The sequence below is a fragment of the Haplochromis burtoni genome, unplaced genomic scaffold, assembly GCF_018398535.1.
Source record: "Haplochromis burtoni strain Fernald_Lab_line unplaced genomic scaffold, NCSU_Asbu1 Contig_44, whole genome shotgun sequence".
Lineage (NCBI taxonomy): Eukaryota > Metazoa > Chordata > Actinopteri > Cichliformes > Cichlidae > Haplochromis > Haplochromis burtoni.
The window spans coordinates 2,665,563-2,680,555 of record NW_024582405.1 but is presented as its reverse complement, the minus strand read 5'-3'; the positions used below and the strand labels follow the sequence as shown (position 1 = coordinate 2,680,555).

Below are 14,993 nucleotides of genomic sequence, written 5' to 3'. Positions count from 1 at the left end.
TCAAGATCTTCAACACCACTGGCTCAAATGTAGCCAGACCATAACAGAGCCTCCACCATCTTTTACAGATGGCTGTAAACGCTCACTGTTGGACCTCCTTCTGGAATTCCTCTCCCTGTTTCCTTTATTCAAGAAGGGTTTCTTGATAGCTGCTTTCCACTGAGACCATTTCCAATGAGACTTCAGTAAACAGTAGATGGATCAACTTCAGTTTTTTCTTATTTCTTACACACATGACTTTAAGGTAATGATTGTCTGCTGTAGATAGTTTTTGGGCCTGGTACTTCTTTTGTATTTTCCTGTCTTACAGTTTCCACTTGAACACTGCACTCAATGCTGAGATATACCAAGTTTCCCACTATTAGTCCTCTGAAAATTGTCAGGTTCAAGGACTACACTGAAAATCAATGAAAAAGCAGCCAATGTCCTTAAGAAACTCTGAACAACTCAAGAGCACTTTAAAAACATTACAAGTCACACTTCCTAAAAGCAAATTATAAAGACATTAGTGGTGGTTCAAGACATTTGAGCAGTATTCTACATTGCAGTGATTTTAGGACATCATGTGGTCTTTTCTTAATCTTCTAAATGAGCTTTGTGGATTTTACATGAAAAACAATTAGAGCCGCTTCAAGCAAACAAATATCCAGATGAAAGTGTGTTTTCAATCTTAGGCCAGTATCATAGCACCTGAGAAAATGATGTAAGAAGATGGCTTGTCTTATTATGACTGAACATACATTTATGGAGCACTGACATTATATTCTGAACCTAAAATCTGGAAGCATTTAAGTAAATTTGTAAGTTATTTTCATCAACAACTGATTCAACAACTGAGTAATTTGCCTGGATAAAAGCCTGTAACTGCATGGAGTGAGTCTTTTATTTTTTATTTATCCTGGATCATCTATCAGTTTTCAGACGTGTGTGTTGAGAAACTGTCGATCCGGAGACTTGATGCTGCTACATCGCTGTTTGCTTCAGGACAGGATTTGTAGTAAAAGGACTAACACAAGAAAAAAAGGACAAGTGTGATATTTTAAAACACTTCCAGACACTCATTCATTTTTGTCTAATATAGGACCCGGTTTCTGCTGGTTCATCCACCTCTTCATTTAGGTTCCTCCAGCATATTTAAGGTCAATGAAGTCTCTTTTTTTATATCTCAGTCTATAAAGAGCATAAAAAACACTCCTCACTGGCTCACATTCATGCCACAACATTGCAAACCTTGAGTCATGTTTGCAGGTCTGAAGAAGAAGTGAATTAGCTTTTCTGCTGCCGTGATTCAAACAGCGCTCACATCCTGCAGCTATTGGCTGCAGTGAAAGCAGCTGAGGCGCCCTGTCAGTAGTGGAGGAGGAAGCCATTTTTTCTCTCTTTGGGCTTATTTTGAGTCTCTTCATGGCTGTTTTTAGTCATTTTGAATATGCATGTATAGAATCACCAGTCGAATTTTTACCTTTGGAAGTTATGCCTCTGCTGCCACCTTTGCTGTTGCAGAACTCTCCCATAGGTTTAATTCAAAGTTGTCTGAGGATAAAGTCTATATGTTATCAAACCTATGGATAAATACACTAGAGAATTTAATACTGAAACTAGTGAAAAAATTAACTAGAACTCAACTACTTGATATAAACTGAAAGAAAACTAAACAGAATTAAAAAAAATAATTGAATGAAATGCTGGACAAGTACTTGAGTAACAAAACACAACAACGTGATTAAAGAACAATCACCAAAGAAAAAAAATATTTAAAGGTACGAAGACCCCTTTCTGACCTCGAGTCCAGGAAAACTAACCCGGTGTTCCCCTCCTGACTCCTCCAATAATAACGGCAATATCTGAAGTGCCTGATTAATTGGCTTTAGGCCAGTTCTATTGTAACAAGGTGGAAGTGTGTATGTAGGCTGAAGGCAAACTGTCAGCACAAGTAAAAACGTGCTTCTCACTTAGCCTTCACTCGACAACTTGCTGTGCTTTTTTCCTTCTCTTTCAGCCTCTGAAACAGAATTTGAAATTCAGGACGTCAAGCTAATTTTTTTTTTCCAAATTATTTTATTCTGATCACTCGGTGTGTAAAACAGCCAGACTGTGATCGCTGTCAGCTGGAAACACAGACGCTCTTCTCACTACAGAGGAACATTCAGTCTTTCTGAATTATACAAGAGGGCCGTGAAAGTACATCTGAGCTTTTTATCAGTTTTCCAGCTGTCAACTAAAATTATACTTAACTTTCAGATGTCAAAATGTAGACTGCTGATACACTCGTTGGATTTAAAATGTTTTTTTGAGTAAAAAAGGCCTTTTTTAATGGAATTTGGTTGGTATTCATCACATGACAGCTCATCAATTTCAAATGTACTGAGAGAAACTGAAGGCTTTCTATGGTCTTCACCTTAATGTATCAGTGACATATACCATATTTACATATTTGCCTAAACTGCCATAAATACAGCTGTGGTCATGCATATCTCATGGTAATTTGTTTTTAATGATTTCGTTGAACTGTTCTTTTTCCACGGTGGGATGATTGTACAGCATAGGTCTTTAATTACTGAAACAAGAACTGAAGGCACAAGTTGGAATTCATTTGGGATTGTCTCTAATACTTTTGGTATCCATCAACAAGCTGCAATAAATGAAACCCATTTGACACCTCAGAGTTAATAGAAAAATACACCTGTTACGGGATTCACAAAGATTTAGATTCTGTTTGAAATAGATGGACTCTATGCCTTATCATTGGGCAGTTAATGTTCATCAACCGGCTGGTGACAGAGAAAATTCAGTGTTTGTGTGTGAACTCTTACTATTAATCAATTCTTATCGGACTCTTCCTGTGGTCTTCAGGAACCAAAGCATTTTTAGACCTCACTTCTACTTCCAGATGAAGAATGTAGCCTCAGCATTGTTCTGTGTGGGAGGACAGTGGCTCCACTCAGGACAAAAACTGGAAATGATCAAAGTGTTGACCCCAAGTTATTTCAGGACAAAGTCTCCTGCTGCTCTAATCGAACAAACAATTTCTACTTTTTCCCAAAAGTCGAGCCTAAATCGGAGAAGCACAGAACATCCTTGATCAGATCGGTCCTGAAAGAAACCTGAGGACCAACCCGAGGAGACATTACATAACAGAGCACTCTGCAGGGAAGAGTGGAGGAAAACAGTCACTGTGAGCAACACAAAAGCTGCTCCTGCTCCCACTGAGTATTACCTGAAGGACCCATTAACATTTACAACAGCAAGCACAAAGATAACAAGGAGCTGCGCTTTTACCAGGGAAAATATACTTTGATTGCCGATATGTAGCAGAAACGTTTTGCTCACTCAGGTGTGAAAGTCTGATTTTCAGAGCGGCTGAGATGGAGGGAAGAATGGGAAGAGAAGAGGGATGAAACAAAATGGAAGAAGCAATGAGAGATGGAAAGAAAAACACTGAACCTGTCTACATTTTCCAGGTGTTTGAAGATCTATTTGCTGAATTGATTTTAACCTTTTTTTATTAGCTCTACTTCTCCGTCAGATTTATGAAAGGGCAATACTAGAACTTTACTCAAATTTCTTATAGATCGTCTGCTGTTTGGCATTTTAGTTAATGAGAGGATTTATACTCCTAACTTGTCTCATATTGCCATTTGGTTAAGGTCCTCTGGTATAACATTTAACAAGCTGGGCTCCTCTCTACCTTCATTTTTCAAAGTCTAGTGCAGGGTAGGATCTGTACAGAGAAAATAGAAACAATATTTCCTTTAAGGCTGAAGACCTGGATAAAGCCTTTAAAGTGGATATAAAAAAATAAATCTCAGGACTTTTCCCTTGAAGACAGCAGTTCAGATCCAATAAAAGACCATTAATTTAGACCTGAATAGAAATCAGTTGTAGAAACTGCATGGAAGCATTTGTGTATACCTGCAGGTCATCAAAAGACATCTGATAAATATCAGATATGGTAAAAACTGCCATTGATCGACAAACTATTCAGTTTTATTCCATCTATCTAAAACATGTGTGGGCAGATTTTTTCTTTTCTCTGAGAATGTGAAAAAACTGAAACATGAACCATAATGCTGAATTGTGGTGAACTTCATGAATGTGGTAATCATAATGTAAAACTTCTGGAGTCGTTAGGACCAGCTAGGTTCGACTACTAGAGTAGTAATGAGTGTAGCGTGTAATAAAGACCACAGACCAGAAAATAAGTTACAAAGAACAAAAAAATGTAAAAAAAACTGAAAACAATTCAGCAAAAGGCTGAATAACCCCTTAAACAAACAAACAAACAAAAAAAGAAAAGTTGTCTCTGTATCCTTTAACTATTAATCCCAGAATTACTCTGAATGCTTATCCGGTGCTTTGAGAGTCCACTGTTCTTTTGCAGAGGTGTATGGATTAATCCTACCAGTTTTTTTTTTCAGCGAAAGAGCGCAACCTCCAGCAGGGGGCGCTTTTTCCGTTTCCTGCTCAGCACAGTTCAATCGGTCTGTTGGTGGCTCACCATCTTGTTTCTTGCTCAGCGAATCAAACTTTGATTCTAGCTCGGCATTTCCCAATCCAAACCTTAATGGCCAAGTCCCGTTCAGTTATGTTCACAATGTCACTAAGGCAAGGACAGGTTGGAAAGACCAAAATACATTCTCCAGAGTACAAAAATGGCTTTATGTAGACTTCTGGCTTGTTTTTGAATATTTTTTTCACTTGTTTAGGCAGCAACTCCGCAAGGACTGTCTGCATTTCTCCCTCTACAGCAGGGGTGTCAAACTCAAATATACAGTGGGCCAAAATTTAAAACTGGAACAAGGTCGCAGGCTAACATTAATATTTATTGAAAAAAAAATCTTCCTCCAGATTTAAGAATGAATCTCTTCTTATGGACTCAAACAAGTTTTGCTGAAAAACTGAATATGGAACAAGCAAAGCTTAATACTAAACAATATATATATTAGCTGTATAATACCGGTAGGCCAGCTCTAATAGTAATTTGGTATGGCTTCGCGGGCCAAATGTAATTAGGCTGCGGGCCAAATGTGGCCCGCGGTCCAGAGTTTGACACATATGCTCTACAGCATCAAAAAGAAGGAACAACCCGGTTGGGTGTGGCTGGTCACAGGAGTCACGCTGCAGCGTGCCCTTTCACAATAAGAGTCTGAACACATATTTTAGCCATCTTACCTGACTTAACATAAAAACACCATGAATTAGCAAGTTTTTTAACCTTTATGATCTCTTTATTGACTATTTATCACCTGTAATATATTTCTTATGACTGTTTTTACTAACAGGCTTTTATTTATTGACAGCTATGTTAACCAGGGTTACAATAACATATTTCTTAACAATAAGATTGAGATCCTTGTTTTAAAACCCTTTTAGAAACAGATGACTTTGTGTTGTACACTGCATTGTATAAGTCCTGTACCAGGAGTAAATGGTTGTATCAACCAATGACAGAAATACTTTAAAAACGGACACCAATTAGGAACATAATACAGACCTGAATTAAGATTAAGGTCATATTTGCAATTTATGATTTTTTTTTTTGTACAGGGATTCTGTGAATTATGAAATGTTGTCATATATCTGTAGACTTTTCCATAAAAAATTTGAATTATGGCTTCTGATGCCAAAATATCCACTATAAAGGGCAGATGTTTAGTTCAGGGGCAGTTTGTTTGCACAAAAACATGACAAGCCCTCTCAAGTCAAGTTAAATACCAGTACTGACTTTTAGAGTTATTTGCCTAGAGTTTATCTTTTACCTTTTTTACTTTTAGAAGGGTTGTTTACTTTTCCCTTCAGGACGTTGAGAGCCTGCAGGTCTATTTTGGTCTAAAGTCACACTAAAGCACTTTACTAAGGATTCAGTATAGTGTTTCAATCAGGAGCACAGGCAATGTCTGAACTAACAAATAACAGAACCTCAGTTTTGCTGTTCAGGTTTATGGACATCCAGATGTTTAGGGCCCCTAAACAATGTAAAACCAATTGCTAGGTCTTCAACTTTACTAGTAAATGTAACAGAGTATCGTCTGCATAGAATGACATCCGTTTTTAAAGTAGAGCCTAAAGGAAGCAGGTATAGTTCAGAAAAGAATAAGACCATGAATGAAGCCTCGAGGGACACCACAGGTTGGGGAAAACTCAACATGGCTCCAACCTTGCACACTGTGTCAAGCGAGAAAGCGTGATACTGTTGAAAGAAGCAGTATAGCTTGACAATGAAGATTTCTTAGATTCCATGCTGGAATAAGGGGCCAGCTTATTTAACTGCCACTTACAAAAATAGTTCAATGAAATGTGTTTTTGAGAACACTTCATTATTCTGTCGGATGGTATAATCACTTTTTGGGAGTTTCCAAAAGGGAACCGTTCCCCTCCCCACCTCACATCTGCCTCAACTTCAGACAAATGAAGAGGCAGCAAACGTGACTTCTAGAAAAACAGTGGATGGGATGCATAAAAAGGATGAATCCTGGGGACACGTAGCATTTAGAAACTCCTGTGTAATCAAGCTTTTCATCAACAGTGCACGTCGCAAATTTATATTTGAACAGCTGTCACATTGTTGGCTCGCCTTTTGTCTTTGCCTTCATTTTGAAGGTTAATCCGTCAAAACAACAGTGAAAAGCTCTAATTTATTGAGCTTTTATTTCAGGCACTGAGGCATGAAAATGCAGTTTGGCTTTTTCTGTGCATTCTTTTGTTACGACCGATGAGAGTGTCTCAGTTCAAAACCCTCAGAACAGGTGGAGATAAAAAGAAAAATGCACACAGGAGTGAAAACCTCAACAGCTGCAGGGCTATTCAGAAATGCTTCGTCGGTGAGTTTGGCTTCAGAAGTGTTTGTTGCCTTTTTAAACAGACAGAGAGGGGGATTTCTCGGGTCTCACCATGCTAATCACAAGCAGAGAAAACATAATCTTCAGTCAGTTTAGTGTTTCTTGACTCCAGTCAACCACCTTCTCTCTCTATGAAAGGTTATTTGAATGACGGGAAAGTGATTCAGCGTCTCTGATTGGTAGAGCTGAAGTGGAAGCTGAAAATCAAACCCTGCAACTTAAAGCTGATTGCAGTGGGAACTGTCAAGGCAGCAAGTGGACAGAGCTGGACATTAATACAAGCTCTGTGTTTGAGAGTGCACCAGGTTATTTCACTAAGCACAGATGCAGTACACTGATATTATATGACCTCCTCTTTTGGTGTTAGGAGCCATTATTTACTGGGAAAACAGGGAGCACAGAAACACTCAGTGAACTGATGACAAATTGATAATAACACAATTTTCCGCTCATTTTGTACAACAGAAATTCAGCGACAGAAGACAAAAGAGCTGAGCTGAAAAAACTAGGTTACAGTAAGTGTGTCTCCTGGGATTTCACTCACTTTTTGTCCACACTAGTATTCCACTGCTATTAGATGGATTATGGATCAGCCACAACATTAAAAAATCCACTTTTCCATCCATTGTCTTCCTCTTATCTGAAGTGTGGTCATGTGGGCAGCAGACTAAGCAGCATTTTCCTGGGGGGATTCCAAGTTGCTCACAGACGAGATGACTTATATAACATCTTTCAGTAATCTGTCTAAGGTTAGGGTTAGCGTCAGAGTTTATTTCACAATCACCTTTTATATACTTTTATAGTTATATAGTTTTTCCTAATTACGGATTCAAAGGGGGAAAAATCTGTTAAAAAAAACACTGCAAGACCAAAATGAATGTGTGGCACTTTATTTGCCTAATTGTTGTGTGGCTAACACAAACTATACTAGTGGATGTTAAGAGGTTAAAACCATTCATCCAGTTTGTTTTGCTCATGTAAAGTCAGGTTACAGTTGTAGTGGCTGAGCATTGTCCTCTGGATGTCATTTCCTCTAGCATTGTTTTCTAGTTCCTCTTAGAAGATCACGAGGCACTCCCATGTCAGATCTGCAGGAAGTTCTGGGTTTACCCCAACGTCTCCTCCCAGCTGGATATTCTCAGAAAAACACCAAGGAGTGACACGCAGGAGGATTGTCTGACTCTAAAACCAGAGGCAAAATGACTTGATCATCGTGTATCACAAGCATCGCATTAATGGTTGGTTCCTAGTGGGCATATAAAACTATGTTTGCAGAGGTAACCCTTTAAAGCAGCGGTCCCCAACCTTTTTTGCACTACGGACCAGTTTATGTCCGACAATATTTTCACGGACCGGCCTTTAAGTTGTCGCGGATAAATACAACAAAATAAAACCAGTACTGGTACCAAAAAAGAAGATTTATTCATAACACACGGGATAATGATAAAAATGATAAAGAAAAAAAATAACGCTAAAAACCACTAAAAACCCTGAAAACCATCACTTTCACACCTGAGCCTCAACTCTCACGGTACTGGTCTCATGATCTCATTCGTTTGGTTAATACCCAGGCTTAGATTGACTGGTAAACCTTTGTCTTCCAGCATTTGAAACCAGCTGCCTTTTTGTTTAGATCCTCTGTGTGCCAACCAAGCTCCTCTTGTCCGTTAGGAAATGGATATATTCCTTAGGGTTGTGGGGTGAAGTCTCCCTGGATCAGGCTTGTTCTGGCCCATGCCAAAGACAGAGTATCAGAATCTGGAGGCCTGTTTAACAGGCTCGGCTCTTTTGGAGCAGTATTTTGCATCGGCCATGAATAATTTCCAGGAGAGTGCTATTGTCATAGTGTATATGGTGGTCTGCAGTAGTATTTAAAGTGGGAGGCAAATTTTTTAAAAAAAATGTTTAAGACATCCTCCATGGATCAGGGTTACTCTAACGCCTCAAGCATTCAGGTGCTAATTGGGATCTTGGGAGACTGGAGGGCAGTTAAACACCTTGGGCTCTTTGTCGTGTTCCTCGAGCCATTCCTTAGCAGTTTGTATGGCAGAGGAGGGTGCAGTGTCTGCATATGGATATGATCCAGGATGTTGGACCTGTCACCCCATAGAAACATTAGAAGCGTTTTGGAGCAGAAATGATGACAAACAAAACTCTGAACATTTAACCAGAAAAACTCCCACATCAAGCAAGAACTGTAAAGGGTTCAGCTTTAACAACTACACAAATTTGTGTCCTCGGTTCCCAAAACACTTACAGAATGTTGTTAAAAGAAGATCTGATGCAACACAGTGAAAACTCTGCCTCAGCCCCAACTTTATTTGAGTTTTTTTGCAGGCATCAAACTCAAAATGAACTGCTATTCTAAATAAATAAATAAAAGTTCTCCATTTCATCATTAAATCCATTTTCCCCACCGTTTTTTAAATTAAATGTAGAGTTTAAGTTATAAAACGTCATACAGAATTCAATTTTTTTTAAAACAGGGATTAGAAAAAAAATGATTCAATTGTGATATTTATATTGATGATGTTTTTAATCTTGATTTTACCGAAGTTGTCAGAAGCCCAAATGATCGTTTAAAATTATCATTGCATCCCTACAGTAAAACTATCCTGAATTAACCTTTAACAGTACGAACAAGTCAACAGTAGGAAAACGTCTTAGGAACAAAGACTTTATAAACCTTGCATACGTGTTTCTATGAATGTTTTTGTTTTTAGCTTTGTGTGACCTCTGCCCAGTGCATGCTGGGAAACTCTGGAGCCTGCTCTAGCTCTGAATAGCTGTGTGTTGGTGTAAAAGGAATGAAAGAGTCTTTTTAATTTGGTCCTGTGACGTTTTACAGGCTGACATGTCATCCTGTGTGCTGAGGATTCCTCCACAGGGTGAGATGTTAGAGTGAAATATATCAGCAATTACGGGGCTTTTACTGCAGTAAATGAAAGGAAGTGATTCATTTCAGGGAGCCGCTTCTCTGTGTCCTGTTGGCGCTGCTTGATTACCCTCAGTTCACTTCAGCATGCTGTCAAAATCAGCTTAAAGTGTGTTTGGGGTATTGGCTTTTATGGAAAACTGAAATTATGGTTGTGTAGTAATGCTGCTGAGAGCGGGGACCGCTTTGAAAATCCGCTGCTGGTGCATTCAAGGACACTTTCTCAGTATCTGAGATCTTTAAAGCTGGGAACTCAATGGAAAGATTTTAATGCAGCAAGCAACAAATTCAGACAGTTTTCAAAAGCTCACTTTCCGCTCAAAGCTCACTTGAAACATAGCTATTTATGGAGTGCGAGGGTACTAAAAAGGTCCAAACAGCTGCTTCATGTCCACTAAGTGTCCAGGTGTTCAGAAGTACTACTGCGCATGTGCACAAAGTTGAAGTCCACAAGCTGGAAAAGTTTGTGGAGTTGGAATGTAATGAAATTAAAATTTGCATGATTGGCCAACACAACACCAAAGGAACAGATAGCGCCTCGTATTTTGTCACTAATCCCATGAAAATTTGGCATTTCGACCATATCACTGAGGTTTGTTCAGATTTAATTTAATTAATTTAAGTGTTCATACTCTCTATTTTGCCTTCATCATATTTGTAGTCATCAAAGCAGATCTGGCAGCAACTCACGATTAGATTCTTAATATTTTTTTAAAAATACCAGAACAATACTACACCATACTCAGCTCGCCTGGCCTCTCTTCACCTTTTTGTCTATCCAGGATGAGCCCCATTTATGTTACGAGCCGGCTCAAAAGCTGCGGCATAAATAAATATGAAGACTAATACATAACAACGTTGGCTAAAATAGCTGGTACCACTAAGAGTAGTGAGCCACCATGAAAGGCTGCCTTTATCCACACCTGACTAGGTGTGGTCAATTAGCAACAGCTGAACACTCTTGCACTGCAGCTGCAAAGAGATGAGGGGCTGCAGAGGGACGCAACAGATCCATCTTATGGTTTTATTATTTGTTTCTAGTAACACCTTTAATGGATCAGCATCACCATAGCTGCAGCGTCAAGGTTGCTGAGGTGCAAGGATCAGTGTCTGCGTATGGCCATGTTAGGACATTGGCAGGTCACCTGATCTATGACCTCATTAAACACTTTCCTTATCATTTCAATCAGTACTTTCAAGCACAGACTGGATATAAAATATGGAGGTGGGCACTGTGACATCACCTGCGAGAAATCATATTTTTGAAGCTTTAAAAATCACAGTTACCATCTGAGCTTTGAAAACAGGTGACAGAGGAGAGACTCAGACAGAGAAACCACAGGACAGGACACTCATGAGTCATGACTTGCCAGCTGCCCTGTTTCATTGTCCTTTCTGAATCTAATGAGAGTCATAATTTACAAAATGAACATCATACTTAATTCTGTAAATCATCAGATGTTATTTAATTTCTAGTCTGGTCTGATCCTGAGATGTGCGGCTGCGATTATGAACAACCAAACCAATTATTTTGTTGCCTCCCTCCTCACAATGCTGCTCTGGTTTTGTCTTGTTGTTATGAATCCAGCCAAATCCTTGACAGCATATGAATAATAAAACCAAATCAGCTTCTTAGTCCTGTGGTGAACAGCACATATGCTTTTTTTTTTTTTTTTTTCAAAAGCTGGGTGTTAAATAACCATGATTGTAATTTTTGCCCTACTGAGATTGGTCTGTTTTTAAAAGTTTAATTGTTTTTATATGAAACTTTTATATTAAGCTTTTTTAACTGTGTTGTCGAAGAGCCTTTTAAGGAGTTGCCTTTTTGACCTCAGGGAAACAAGTCTGTTGTTTTTAAGAACAGGCATTAAAAAGAAAGCAGTAGTGTGGTCCTTTAAACATGAGTGGGTCCTGCTGAGTTCATAAATCCATCTTCAAATAGCTGAACTGCCTCTGAACTCCCATCTGCTTCTTCTCCCGTCAGCTTACATCGATCCTACACTGAAAATCATTGCGTTCCCATAGCTTTTATTTCTTTAAACGCAGCTGAAGTGTCTCGGAGTGGATGGACATATAGACTTTAAGCTTAGTGCTGCGATGGCTGAGCAAGCATGACAGACAGGAGAGGAGGAGGAGAGAGAGAGTCAGCAGGTTGATGTTTTAAACGGGATCTGCGAAAATTGTTCAACTCCGTTGCCATAGCAACAGCGAGCATGTAGATCAGGAGGCTTTTTTAAAAACACGCACACACATACAGAGTGACACAGTGAGGTTAGCACAGGATTCCCTGCTATTCCAGTTTCTATGACAACTCACAACTCATCCTCGCCTCCCCGTCTTCCTCGCTTTCATCCTCAGCTGTAATGGAAGCAGCCATTAAGTTCTGACTCTGGCTCTGCCCAGCTTTATCAGCGTGAGGGGTAATCAGCTGTTAATTAGTAGCAGTGATGATTAATATGAACAATGATTAAAGGAGTACTAATGCAGTGTTAGAGCATCAGCAGCAAGAGGAGCATCGGTCAGGAGAAGCTGCTGGGAGGGACTTCTGTTAAAGCTTTTTCTCCTCTGACCTCTTTAGCTCAGTGGAAGCGATTGGACCATTTGGCCTGTCAGTGTTGTCCATTAAGGCTAACGGCAAGGTCGAGTCTCTCTCTGCTTCATGTCCAGAGTCTCTTAGACTGTTTTCAACCACAGGACTTCGCAGGTTTGGTGTGTCCTTCTTATCACAGGAACTGCTGCTTTCCCTTTTTTTTTTTTTACTTAAATCACTCAAAATCACAACAGTCATCAAGCATGTTTCTGGAATAAGGTGAAGGCCCAATAACATTATACACTCAAGACCAAGAGATCCAACAAGCACAACAGCAGGGAGAAAAAAATCAGCTTCACTTTAAAAGGAAACAACGGTCAGTCTTCTTCATTCATGCTTCATCTCGAGGACACACGTGGTCTGATGTGGCTTTCATTTCCAATTAACCTGTTGTTGTGACTCAACACAGGAACCAAAAACAATACCTAAATATGTCGGAGAGCAACTTAGGGTTCGTTTCTTACCCAAGGATACTTTGGCATGCAGAGTGGAGCAGCAGTAGTGCTCTACCTCCTGGCCCCAGCCACCCAAGTAGTTTGTAGTACCTAAAGGTAACCAAGTTGTTTGTGATATCTTAACCAAACCAAGTAATCTGTAGTAAAGGTGCTTGCAACTTAAACAAATCAGGAAGTAAATAAAAAACCAAAGCGCAAAACTCAAGCACTTCACAGGACATAAACCATGACTTCCTGCCTGGGAGAGTATTTCACTACTTAGGCCATTTCCATCACTTTAACCTGCTGACAAAGATGCAGTTTGTAGCTGTTATTTCTCTGAGGTTCATATTGTGGCAGCTGGCGGGTCAAGGCAGCTATGCCAAAGGACATATTGTACACAGGTGGCTTCTGACAAAACAGCATCTTATTGGCCCCTGGAATGAGAACATATCGGACAAAACCTCTGAGAAAACAAGGCTCAAGGAGGAGCAGCCATCTGTTGTGACTGGTTGCAGAGTGAAGGGAAAGCAAAGAGAGAATAGAGGAGCATAAGGACCACTGACAACAAACAGGACAAAAGACAAACTACAGGAGAGAGAAGACAAACATTAAAGACATCCAGTAGTGGCAAAGAAACACCTAAAGACTGAAGAAATGCTTATTGCAATATGGGAAGTGCCCCCAGCAGCCTGAGCTTAACGAAGAAAACAAAGTGATGGTTCATGGTCACCTGATCCAACCCTAACTATTAGCTTTTCCAAAAAGGAAAGTTTGACGATCGATCTTAAAGGTAGAGAGGGTGTCTTCTGAATCTGAACTGGGAGGTGGTTCCACAGGTGAGGGCCTGAGAGCTGAAAGCTTTGCCTCCCATTCTACTGTTAGAAAGTCAGGAATCACAAATAACTCTCCACTCTGAGAGCGAAGTGTACTGTTGGGATATTAAGGTATTATGAGGTCTTTATGATATGATGGGGTGTTGTTATGGATCAAGTGAAGAGTTTTCAGGGAGCTTTACAACCAGATAAGAAATAATTACAAGTCTAGCCTAGAAATAATAATTATGTAGACTAGTTTTTCAACATCACTCTGAGACATGATGTTTCTCTTTACTGCCATCAGACTTTTGTTTAATGTTTGGTTGAAGGACATGTCCTGTCCAAAAATTACTCCCATGTTCCTCAGTTATGCTGGAGGCACACTAAGTATCTGATTAGACATTGTGGTTTTCAGGTTTTTAGGCCCAAGAACAATAACCTCCATTTTGTCTGAATTTAAAAGAACAAAATTACAAGTAATCCAGGCCATTATCTCTTTAACATAGTTCTAGTCTGGCCTAATGGATGTTAAATGGACTGGTTCTTTTATAGCACTTCTCTACTTGAGCACTAACAGCACTTTAACATGCCCCATTCACCCATTCAAATCATGTTTTTCTACTCCATTCGCAGTCCAATGAACACTTTGCGAAAAACTTGGGTTCATTATCTTGCCTAAGGATACTTGCTACTTCACATGCTAAATGCAGCAACCATCTACATTTTGATATTCAGCCATGATCAATAGAGTTCGGTGTAGGGTTGGGCCATTGTTACGTTTCGGTGTTGTCAGTGTTTTGTTTTTGCGTGACTGTCATGTGTTTCCTGTTTTACTTTGAAGGTCTGTTGTTATCTTAGTGTGTTCAGTTTACGCTTCCTTGTCTCGTCAGGTCTAATTTTCCCCAGCTGTGTTTCCCTCCTGTGGTCCATTCCCTGATTGCTCCTTCTATGTATTTAAGCCCTGTGTGTCAGTTGGTCATGGTCGCGATCTCCCCCGTGTTGTAAATAGTTTGGTGTTTTGTTGTAAATAAATAGTCTGTTGTAAATAGCTGTGAATGGGTTTGTTAATATTTTCGTTTGAGACACCTTCGTTTTGGGATTTTGGTGGAGAGCTTTAGTCTTTTTCTCGTGTGTTTTTTTTCTTATTTTTATTTTCATACGTTGCACGCCGGTTGCCTAGGCCGGGGTGTAACATATGGGGGCTCGTCCGGGATTGCCTTTGCTGGGGGGGTCCGAGGACTGCCCCAGCCTTTGTCATCTGCTGGAGGGTCCGTGGGACCGCTCCACCCTTCATTCGCCTTCGCTGGAGGGTCCGAGGGACCGCTCCAGCCTTCGTCGTCTGCTGGAGGGTCAGTGGGACCGCTCCAGCCTTCATCA

General features: G+C 39.9%; 1 protein-coding gene across 8 annotated transcripts in view; it reads left to right on the top strand.

The window, feature by feature from the left end:
- shank3b (SH3 and multiple ankyrin repeat domains 3b) overlaps nucleotides 1–14,993 on the top strand; it is a 66,622-nt gene that overhangs the window by 12,192 nt on the left and 39,437 nt on the right. The gene's annotated exons all lie outside the window — the stretch shown is intronic.